The sequence below is a fragment of the Varroa jacobsoni genome, unplaced genomic scaffold, assembly GCF_002532875.2.
Source record: "Varroa jacobsoni isolate VJ856 unplaced genomic scaffold, vjacob_1.0 scaffold_1278, whole genome shotgun sequence".
NCBI lineage: Eukaryota > Metazoa > Arthropoda > Arachnida > Mesostigmata > Varroidae > Varroa > Varroa jacobsoni.
This window is the reverse complement of record NW_019214180.1, coordinates 189,121-200,683: the sequence shown is the minus strand read 5'-3', so window position 1 is coordinate 200,683 and position 11,563 is coordinate 189,121.

Below are 11,563 nucleotides of genomic sequence, written 5' to 3'. Positions count from 1 at the left end.
TCCCGCTTCCTGTTTTTGCTACTCTTGTCATTATACCTTCGGCATAAGGGAGCGGCCGTTGCCTTATAAAAACCTTTTCGTTTCTATTTCTTTTTCGTTCCCGTTCTTCTTTTGAGGGTAGTGCCCCGCTCGTTACCCCAATCCTTCTTTGACCAACTTGAAAAGCGTTGCGCCGCTACTGCTTTTTCCGTTCTTTTTTTGTCGCCTCGACGCTGCTCGCACTAGTTGACCATCGAATCTCTCCAATTACTGGCGTCATCTCTTTTTTCCTTTGTGTCGCTGGTCACAGCCGTCTTGCTGACAGGACAGACATGTCGATGTACTAAAGGTACGTTCCGAACAAGAGTAGGCGCCAGCGAGTAGTTGCCGGCGAGTTTAGCCACCAAAGCAAGACCAATGCTCTCCTTCGCTTCCTGTGTCATCACCTCGCAGGCTTCTGGGCGCCTGCCTTGTACGCGACGCCGCCGGTCATATGACGAAGCTTCCATCGGTTGGTTGCTTCGCTGCACAGTCGACCGTACGGCCTTCGTTGCGTTACTCTTCAGTTTCGTTTCATGCCCGTCGTTCGCTTGTTCTGGAACCGTCATTCTCGAGAAAGACGGCACAACGCCATCTTCGTTATAAGGAATGGAGAAAGCGAGGACATTCCATTGTGATGGGTATTAGAGACTTGCGGCGTATGTGACAGGGTAGAATATAGAGAGATTACGAGGGGAATACGGAAGTTACAGACAGATCGAGGGGAAAAATCTATATTGAAATTGCGATAAAGAATAGATAGTATTTTATGTTTAAAAACCGCGGCACAGCTTCGAGGTACGCACACGAAAAGATGCGTTCACGGGGTCAGGTCCCGTATACACGCCTATTTGATTTCATATACTGGGCTGAGTCTTAATACAGATTTGCAGAACGGCTGGCCGTAGCAGAATACCTCTATAGAATACATGTATACAAGATGTGCGGATAAATAAAAGTGATTTTCGCTTATATGTGGCTAAATCAGAACTTCGGGGAGGGTTCGTCTATCGACAACCAACGAAGCAACAAAGTTCAATAGCAGAAAAAAGAGAATAAAGAAAAATCCGTCTTGTATTCGTTTGATTCTTCAGTCAACGTTTAGTCAACTAGTCGACGCGTGCCATCTATCACTGGCGTATCGTGATCGAACATTTATGGCCATCGGGTTGGTCTTCATTTGTAACAGTTGGTAGTTCTCATAGTTTAAATAAGTATATACCTTCAAATGCTTACTTAGCCAATCGAAAAGGATCATTAACATTAAAAGTAATGGGCTGGCTGTTGCACTGAGCACTTATGCCTTCACCTTGCTGATAACATACTTTACTGCATAACAGAGGTCACTTTTGATTTCACAAAGGTACACCATTAAAACAAACATATTGCCTGTTATATAGTCTGAGGAACTACGTTAACTCTGACTAAAAGTAGGTGACCATGCTAAGAGACGATGCTAAGGTTCAACAATACACTGAAACACTGCTGTATTTCTGGAAGGATCTTCGTAATAAACACCACGGTTTACCTCCAGTAGTAGAAGTCAGGTAACCGGATTATTCCGACTTCTCAAGTGCAACAGCTATAGGCACGTGTAAGACAATAAGTAAATACGTGTGTTTAGTAGGTTACCAAGGTATTAGCTAGATATAGTATACAAAATACTTCGTGTCTTTTGTCCATAATAAACGATCATATTTTTTGCGTCGTATTATGTTACGTAGTTCCTCAAATAGACGTAGATTTAATGGTTGTATAAGCACAGATATTTCACTTATCGCAGTAAGCTCCGAAGTTCTATCGACGTCCGTAAGATCAAATGCTAGGCTCCTATTTCTTTCGTTCGGTTTCTCCAGTCTCTGCGAAGGCAGCAAGAACGGCCCGATATGGAGGTCGGCGAAAGGCTGTAGGTAAAACTGATAGACAGCTACCGGAAGTGGCAGGCGGATGCAACTTACGATGCTTAGCTCCGGATGTCCTCATCTCTATAGCTGTGGCCTCGCTGCAACACTGCAGTTCCCCCATTTCCCCTTTCTCTCTGTCTCCTGTGCTGTATGACAGCTCTAGCGGTCCTCCGGTCGTAGAGGTCTGACAACGTCATGCTAAAAGACCGATAGGTTGGTTGGCATTGCCAATGGCTAGCAGAATAACCGGGGTTCTCATATCTCATAAATGCATAAAGGCTTCCCGTCGCTGCCCATCTGGGCCGTCGTCTTACCTAGAACGCTAGAATCTGAACCTGCTAGCCGCCGTGTAGGTCCATCAGGCAAAGCGATGTGTGCAGAAGTCGTTTAGATCCTTTGGCTATGATGCACAAACAGCTTCCGATTCCGTGTCTCTTGTCTTTTGGAATTCTCGTTCGTACACGGCAGAAAGGGCCACGAACAACATTGCTGTTGAAAAAGGCAAACGGTAACGTGGTAGGATGTCGCTAGTCGTAACGAAAAGCTCATTACGTAGCCCTGTAGAGGAGTCATAAAATACTATGATTAGAGATTGGCTACCTTACGGCATGCCTGTTTTCCTCTATTCTGGAAAGAAGTTTTTACGTCGAAATTTCGAAAATACAGCACAACTGCCTGAAATCCATCTGGAGACGATAAACGAAGCCGTTGTGACTGCAACCTTGTCGAACATGAACGCAACGTAAAGCATGGTTCAACTATACTTTGTTTGAACCAGTAGTTATGTTATGGCTCTTCCAATAAAAAATTTTCGCTAAGATCCATCTTTAACTATAATACAAACTAAACTAAAATGAGGAATACATTTTTACCAGTCGATCTTTCTCCTCTGCTGTATGCAAGGATGGCGAGACGTGCAAAGCATGATATAAGAAAAAATATACTTCTGAACCGATGACCGAGATATTGGGCAGCTGAATGTCATACGCTAGCATGTGTTTCAGTCCTCAATTTTAGGCAGAGATGTACTATATGAAAGGGAATGCAATGTAAGAAAGTTTCGACGTTTGTCTAAAATGAAAAAAAAATATATAGACTTACTTTAGTGAGTATTCGTGTATGTTCTGCAAAAATATATTTAATATGTAACATCGACCAAGTGTCAATTTCTAATCGATTCCAGTCATCCTGCGTCTGCCATTGGACTAAAAAAGTTTCCCGGGTGGACTAAGCAGAGTGGGTAGTGCCTAAACTACTTAGGCAAGCTAGCCGGGGCTGTCAGTGATCAGCACGAGCGGCAAAATCACCATGGCCGCCGGGATATACGTCGGACAGGGGCAAGCCAGGGGTCGTAAACGCGGCAATCTAATTTTCTACCATTGTCCTCGACTTTGAAATTCACTACCGACTTAAGCCCTGCCTAATTCTTTCCGAACATGGGCCCTAACTCGTTCAGTTATACGAGAGCTGGTACGTATGAACGATCCTTCATCGGATTCACTCGGCGAAACCTTGCTCTTTCAATTAATTTTAGCTGAATCTCTGCAAGTGTATGTTTGTATGTCTCAGATTTAACTAGATTCTTACATGAGATTTATTAGAGGAAGGCCATTACCTCGTATGGGGTATAATCTCGTGATTACGCGATATGCTGTTAAGCTAGCCTGGGGTATTTTTATTTATTTATTTTATTATTTAAAGTATTTGTATACGGGTGGCAACGAAAATAGATTTGATTTATTTCCATACATGCGTTGCTTTTGGTTATCTGCTTATATTGTTTGCACTAATTTGTTTAGGTTTGCTATTTATTCGCATAATGTTTTCTACAATAGATCTAGCTAGATTATCCAATAGTGGCATCATTAGTAATTGTGTCAGGTGCACTCAACAACCCCTCTGGGAAGAATATGAAGATATGTATACAAGGATTGACAATGGACGTGGGTTTCGCGGCAAATGTCTAGTCGTCACGCTCATAGGGGTGCTTTTATATGACAAGATCATGCTTTTTGAAGTTTTTTGTCTCTAACTATGCTGATGACAATTTAAAAGAGCCAGTTTGCATAAATCTGTTTAATTATACATTACACACGCGTTCACTTTAAGCTCGCATTACGCTAGAAAAATTATCGCAACTTTTCGAAAAGTTACGTAGTAAAGTAAAGCAGACACTAGTAATCATTAGTGTAACTTTTGATTTTTGTAAGCTGCAAAAGCCTTAGGTCAATTAGTAGTATTTTATTGATACGTTGGGATACGATTCTTATCTCTATCGTTACTATAAAATGGTTTTTGGATTCCGGTAAATTAATATATAGATTTTCGATAAGGCACATTTCCAATTAAATTGTGATAACTGCACAATTCTAATTTTTTAGAGCCCAATTAACCTTAGCTAATTTTTCCTTGGGGCAACTGAAGTCCTTGTGTACGTTGTCCGAGCTTCAACACAACCGAGGTGCCGTTCTCCTGTAATTCTTAAAGGATTTATATCAGCTAAATTAAAGAAAAATATTTTTTTTCCTGAAATACCCAGAAAGATACTGATTTTAAGGGTCGAACTAGAGATGAAGATGTAAATAGAATCTATTTGTTGGTAAGCTACTTGTTTCGTACCAAGCAGAGTCCTGCTTGATCCATATAGTTGGTACAAGATGTCGCGAAGCAAGTGAAATGAATTAGTCTTTGCATGCAAGCGCTCGCCTACCTACTTGTTATGTGCTAAACACGAGTCTGCTATTTGCTCCAGCCCACGATAACGAAATTGTCATCACGTCAAACGCTTCTTCGTAGCGCGGTTCGCGAGCCGTCGTCGCCATTTCTAGCTCCTGTTCGACCATCTTTTTTGTCCTGCCGACATCTTTTCCTTTTCGTTTCCTTCGTATTTCTCTTCGACTGAAGAAAGGCAGCCATTGCAAGGGATGCGATGCTGCCATTGCTGTCGACACTGTTCGTATCGTTCTAATGCGCCCGTAGATGAAGGCGACAGCATCAAACCGAAGAGGAACAGCAGATGTAGCAACAGCGGCAATAGCATTGCAGGTGTAAGATCGTAGGCGATGACGAAAAAATGCTGCATAGAGAAGCTGTGCAAAGGGTAGCGACAGGGGGTCGAAACAGGTCGCGGACGCAGGTCACGTTTCTAAAGGTGGAAAAAACAGTGTCGTGGGTTCGGTCCGGGAAGGGCGAGGAGTGACGCACGACAGGTATGAATGGGATGTGGGGAATGTGATGGGAAATGCCGCCTTTGTGGCTTTTGTCTCTGCGATCTTTATGGTCGTTACCATTGCTGGTGCTGTTGCTGCGGCGGGCTTGCTGCATCCATAGCGATCGACGTCGTCACTTGTCGTCATCATCGTCATCGTGTCAACAAGAGAGCTGATCCCGCTCAATCCTGCCAAACATTACTCCCGCTATCAAAGAAATTCCCTCATTTCTCTCTCCCGATGCCAACTACCGGATCTCGTCTTCGCGGCTCACAGTTCCTGGGCAGGCTCCCTTTACCACCTCAACGAAGCGAGAAGCATCCGTCACCGCCTTACCGGGTCGTCAATCGTCCTATGGCTGCGCTAGTAGCCGACAAGCACATACAACATAGCCAGCCGCCTAGGCCGTTGCCTGATTACCGTGTGCCAAAGGCGCCAGGGTAAGACGCTAGAGCCTTCTTTCCTCTACAATGCGTTCATTCAGTGCTGAGCTAATGCGGGCTCGGTTCTAATGTAGTAGCGGTTGTGTCATAGACCTTGTGACTTACTGTTCCGTCTCGCTGACAATACTGCGCCACTTAGTTGACACTGAGTGGAAGGTGGGTGCTGTAAAAGGGCACAAATTAGCTTCAACTGGCAAAATGGAGCAGTCGGAAGGAAAAACTAGAAGGGACTTTGGAATCCGGACTTGAATGCTACGCAAAGAATTCACTTCAATAGAAAGGCCTTAGTCTGAGGCAGCACTTCGATTGTGGATGTAAGTCAGGAAAGGTTCGTGAAAAGGCTTGCTTTGAGTCATCTATGACTGCATGACTTCATAAATAAATGCATTCATACCCTGGCAAATATTTTTCACATTTTATATTTCCTTTATTTACACAAATTGTGTAGTCCTTATATGTCGTTCGGTATCAGAACGTTGATCTACCTCCTCTGCTTTAGCCCTATCCAGAGTTTAGTTCTTATGATAAAGGTTCAAATGGTGCTTAATAAATGAGACTTCAAGATGCAGTCTCGTATACTCATGAGCTGGTGTTTTGAACTAGGTGGCCTTCGCAAATTATAGAAGGTTCTTTCTTTTTAACAGTGCTCAGCATAACATGGAACCGAAAAACAGTCTATTGAAGTTAAATATTGTACAACACCTTTTGATATCATGATTTTCGTAGGTATTTACAGTACAACGTATATACATATATATGTATAAAAAAACGCAACTAATGAATAATTGGCTGCAGGGCGGTTTTACTGAGTTTATAGTTAATATAATAAGGAAGAGAAGAAAACAAATCTGAACATATGCAGGAATATCCTTTTACTTCCTGACAAGGCCTAAAGAGGGACCATGCCAAAAGACTGACAAGAACTATCGGCGAGATAGATGTTTTGGTCGAGAGTGCTTCTTCTGGTTCTCAATAAGTCGCCGGTTGTTTTCCGACAGAGAACGACGGAGGCTCGGCCAAAGAGAGACGGGAAAACGTTTGCTTGCTTTGCAGCTTGGCGTAGCAAATGCTGTATTTTGTCCACTCGTCTTACCACGTTCTCCCCCTCTTACAACTGTCACTGACAGACTAGTAGCATCAGCACGCTATTTTTTGTAGGACGATACCCTTCGCCCTTCCCTTCAGCCCCCGGCCGGCTTTCAGTAGTCGCTCACGGACTCGTGGAAGACGAATTGGCAGCCAACGAACTCCATGAAAACTTTCAGCCAAGTCGCTCCCCTATTTGCAGATGCCATCTCAGATCGAAAGAAGGCCCGTTCAGACCCCGAATTAAGAGTCCCTGATTCCCTTTCTATATCCCGTGTCTGGCGTGTGGAAATAGCATTGCTAGGAATGCTCTATTTTCACAGAAATCTTTAAGTAAACCTGCCATCTGTCAAGAGAGAACATCACTTCATGCGAGCAAAAGAAGTGTTTTCGGAAATGACGCTCTGAGTAGGTTAAAAATTTCAAAATTTAATAACCTGAACTGAAAAAAACCTTTGTACTTATATATAAAGCTGTGTCTGAGCCTTGCCACTATTGTTTTAATGTTAGAAATAATAAACACAGAAATATTAAACAAATTATCAAAACGGTCCGCATTTTTTAACAGAATCCTTAGCTTTGTTTTTCTTTTGTTTACTAGTGAAATAACGGCCTTTCGACCTTAGGACCGTTAGTGCAAATTGAGTCGCTTCAGGAGGCTCATCCCAAAATAAAGATGTATACGGGCAGCGGTTTTTATTTCGATAACTAGTTTTTATTTGACCGATCTGTTTACGCACGTTAAGCACTATTGTGTCAGGAACGATGGCTTGTGGGTCTCCCCAAAGTAAAGAAAAGCCTTTATGGCATGTCTCTATCAGGTTAGTTAGGATTAGATTACTGATCGAAAAACGTTAGCGTATGGTAGGAACTTAGTATTATTACTTCCCATTGTCTTCTTAATTTGTAGGATTCTGTCAGAGGTGTTATTCCCGAAAGGATTTCGACTGAATACCCTTGTCTCTTTTTCTGACTCCTCCATTCACAGCACAAGAATAGAGCGTGCACTCAATCAAGTAAAAATAGTTAGCATACGCTTAAGGTGACACTATAGCTCGAACAATTCGACGATCCTGATGAACGTAGGTCTTTTTTAAATACATGTGTTTGATATGTTCTCTTCTTTTTTTTTATCAATATATATTACTGTCGTATATAATTTTTATTTGTCACCCCCCGCTGGTGAGAACAAACACCAAGGTAAACCTTTTTTTGGTGTAACTATATTGGGGTAAAAATACCGAATACTGATATCTTGTTGACATCAGACAAGTTGACGTATGTGGCCTTATTTTAAAAGTGTCAGGTTTAATATTTCCCAATGAAAATTCTTCTTAAACATTCAGAGCCCTTTAGTCTTATGCGTTTGCTTTGCTTTAGAGTCTGGTTGAACGATGTACGTAAGACGTATGGAAACGCATTAGTTCGATTTGAAAGATGTTTTAAAAGCCATTGGTTGCAGTTTCTATCGTTTGTGCTCTGAGGGTGTGCTATGATACAGGAGCGGCCCTCTGGTGAGGAACAGCTTTAAAATGACGTCGGAAAAAACAACTGAAAGCAGTGGCATAAATTTTCCTTTCTTTATATATTTAAGATTTTATTTGGATGCAGCATCAATGGAAGATGACGTCCTTGACCCCTTTTTGACAGTTATTCGCTTTACTGAGATTTTGATTACTTTTTCGCTTACACTTGGCCCTATCTCTAGCGTAATGGCACGGGTATTCTTTTCTAAGCTTGCCTACCATCCGTGAATCGTCCTAGTGCGCTTTGCGCTTTAGGTAGCACCATAAAACAAATTAAGCGGGGTTATATGATATAATCTAGCGGATCATTGCTATCACTTCATCTGAAAATTAATCGCTCACTGAAGTGACCTTATTAAAACGAGCTGGATATCCCTGCTGGAACCATATGCTTTGTAAACCTTTTTTTCAATAACTCGGACCACAAGAAAGCTTGAGATGTCGCCTGGAAGCAACAGAGTTCACAGTTCATTCGAAGAAAATGTGCAAATGACAGGTCTGGCCCACATGCCGCACTAGACAATGTTTCTTTTGGGATGTAAACCTCTTTCGTAGATAGCTCCACGATCATCGGTCTACGACATGCCGCGGGTGAGCAGCAAACCCGATAAAAATATCTGTGCTACCGTTTTATAGATAGGGCCAGATGGTCAAGAACTGGGTAAAGCGAGTAACTTCTATAAAGAAGGGCGAAAGAGCCTACACTATTGAGCCTATACATAAGCAGGATCATAGATATATATTAACGGAGGACTCATATAAATATATTCAGTTGCTTTTTGTTGACGTCATTTCGTGATACTTGACGACCAGATGGCCGTGCTTGTATCTAGAAGAATTTAAGTACTTGTTTCAAAGCATTCTTCCTTAGAGACCCGTTAGCTTTACATGATCATTCTTGATAGTTATGCTCATTCAAGTTGGCTAGTCCATATGGACTAGCCAACTCCGAACTTTTTCTTTTCGCATCGTTTTCTGTTTTCGTTCTGACAAATTGTATTTTGACAAAAAAAGATACTACTTTATTAACGTCCTAGAAGTTGGTACAGCCCTTTGCAGCTAGATACACATGGTAGTGCTATCTATATGCTACCAATGTTTGGTGAGATCCTTATTATCTTATCATACACATTCTTAGTACTATATCTCCGTAAAGAGCTTGCTGCTTGAAGCGTGGTGGAATTTATTTCGAATATATTACAGTTTAGTCTTTCGTGCTAAAGCTGTACGTGCAGAATGAATAAAAAAAAACACGGACAACTGTAGACAAAAAGCAGTTATCAATGGGATTGAACAATACCGTATAAGTCTACATATATATATATATAACAGATTTCTAATATTAAATGTAACAATACATGGTAAACTTTTCGTCTCGCCTCAGTCACCTTTGCTATCAAAATTAAGTCATAAGACATAAGGGACAGTTATACCCCTGATTGTCACTCCTACCTTCAGACTGGATCGAAGTAAACGGACGAGAGTAGAACTCAAGCACTAGCGGCAATGTAAGTCTGGGCAATTAGCTGCTGCTTGATACGAAGGCAGGAGAGATGTGTTTTTGTACATGCATTAGTGGTCTTCATACACTGGGCCCAACTACTAGGTGGTATCGTGCTGACCACTGTTAATCGACAATGGTCAACGTCCCCGTCGGCCTTTCCCCGTCAAAAATTCGCAAAGTCGATGCACAGAATGCGACGTTTTTTAGTCTTCACCATCGTCATTTAGTTCGCGTAGTGTGCACGTCGCGCTCAACAATTACGTCAAAAACAGGCGTCTATCCATTTGTGTTTGTTGTTATAAGACGACAACAAGCGTTGTACATCGGCAAGTAACCTATCGCATGACAATATGCAGTGTGATCTCTTTTTTGTTTGTTTGTGGAGGACCTTTCTTTGAAATAATTTTCTTTAGACTTCGCCATCTCAAAAAAAGAAGATTATTTTTGAAGAAGAATTTTTATGTGTTGTTGGCATTCTTAGAACTGACTGAATACCATTACATCTACTTTAGCGTTGTGATGATGATACCACATAAGTACTCAAAGCATGCCGTCTATGGCATATATCTATGGCATATATTATGTATATATTATGCATATATTATATATTAAACTGTCGATGATATATTCGTATGAAATACGTTCTGTGTGAATCAGTCTCGTAACATAAAATGTTTATCAAGTCTATTTTCGATAAAATTTGACTGAACGGAATCAATGCACGAGGCTGTGTTGAGGTGCTACTGGCATTAACAAATTCGCGCTTTATTACAAGAATAGAAAGCCATTTGAAAAATAAGAGATGGCCGTTACAGGAGGCATTATCAAGTTTCGAATATATATAATTTGTAAATACTTGTGCGTCTCGATGAATATATAAAAGCTCTCACGTACATACTTCCAGCTGCTAACATCTGCGTACAGGCTACGTGAGATATGAATGGAATCTGCTTTTGCCATCTTAGTCCTAACCGTATTCGTCGTCTTAGGGGGATTTTACGCTAGACCTACGACGTGCGAAGGACTTGGCTGGATGTGCATCGGGTCGAAGGCGCGATGGACAAGGCTAGATTGCCTGGGAAAGCCGACTGAGTACAAAAGCTGCTGCGCTTGGACAGCGAGCTTGAAGCTCTCTATCTGGGACGGAGATTATTTGATTGGTGTGTTGTATTCCGTAAAGAAGTTGTGCTATAAGAGCACCGGTAACACTGGTCTGCACGATCCTTTCTTGGACAAACTGTCCCGCCGTATAGTTAGCTGTATAATTATGAGATCCGGAGGGAAAGAGAGCCTACACGCTCGCTAAGCATCCTTTCCACTATTCAGGACATTAACGATAGCCTGTGTATTTCGCCGAAGAATGTTTCCTTAGCTAAGAAGGTTTAATTAAGAAACCTATTGAATCCCACGCACCCGGATTCGGTTACTGTCTATTACAATTCTAACCAATTCGCTGAGTAAGCTGGTATTTGTACGATGAGGCCACCTCGTATATCTAAATGTTTGCTGAACGTTCAAATTGTTTTGTTGAAGTGCAATCCGATCAATCGCCTTTGCGACAGAATAGTGCCTCCCAACAACCCCTTGCGCGTTCAGATGTCGAGCAATTTCTGTCACTGGATTTTAACCGTAAAAATAGCTGAAGAATGAAAAAACAAGTGGTGCAGTAATCACAATACATAATTTTAATTGTTTTGTCTTAAGCTGGCGAGCGAGGGGCAAAAACTCAGCTAGACACAGTTAGGTTTGTTTAGTTGATCGAACAATGCCGCCTACCACCAGTGGAAATGTCAAATTAATAACAGGCAATCGCAACTGTTAAGAGCTTTGAAATTACTATATAGTTAGTTTGTCTACTTACGTTTTATACGCA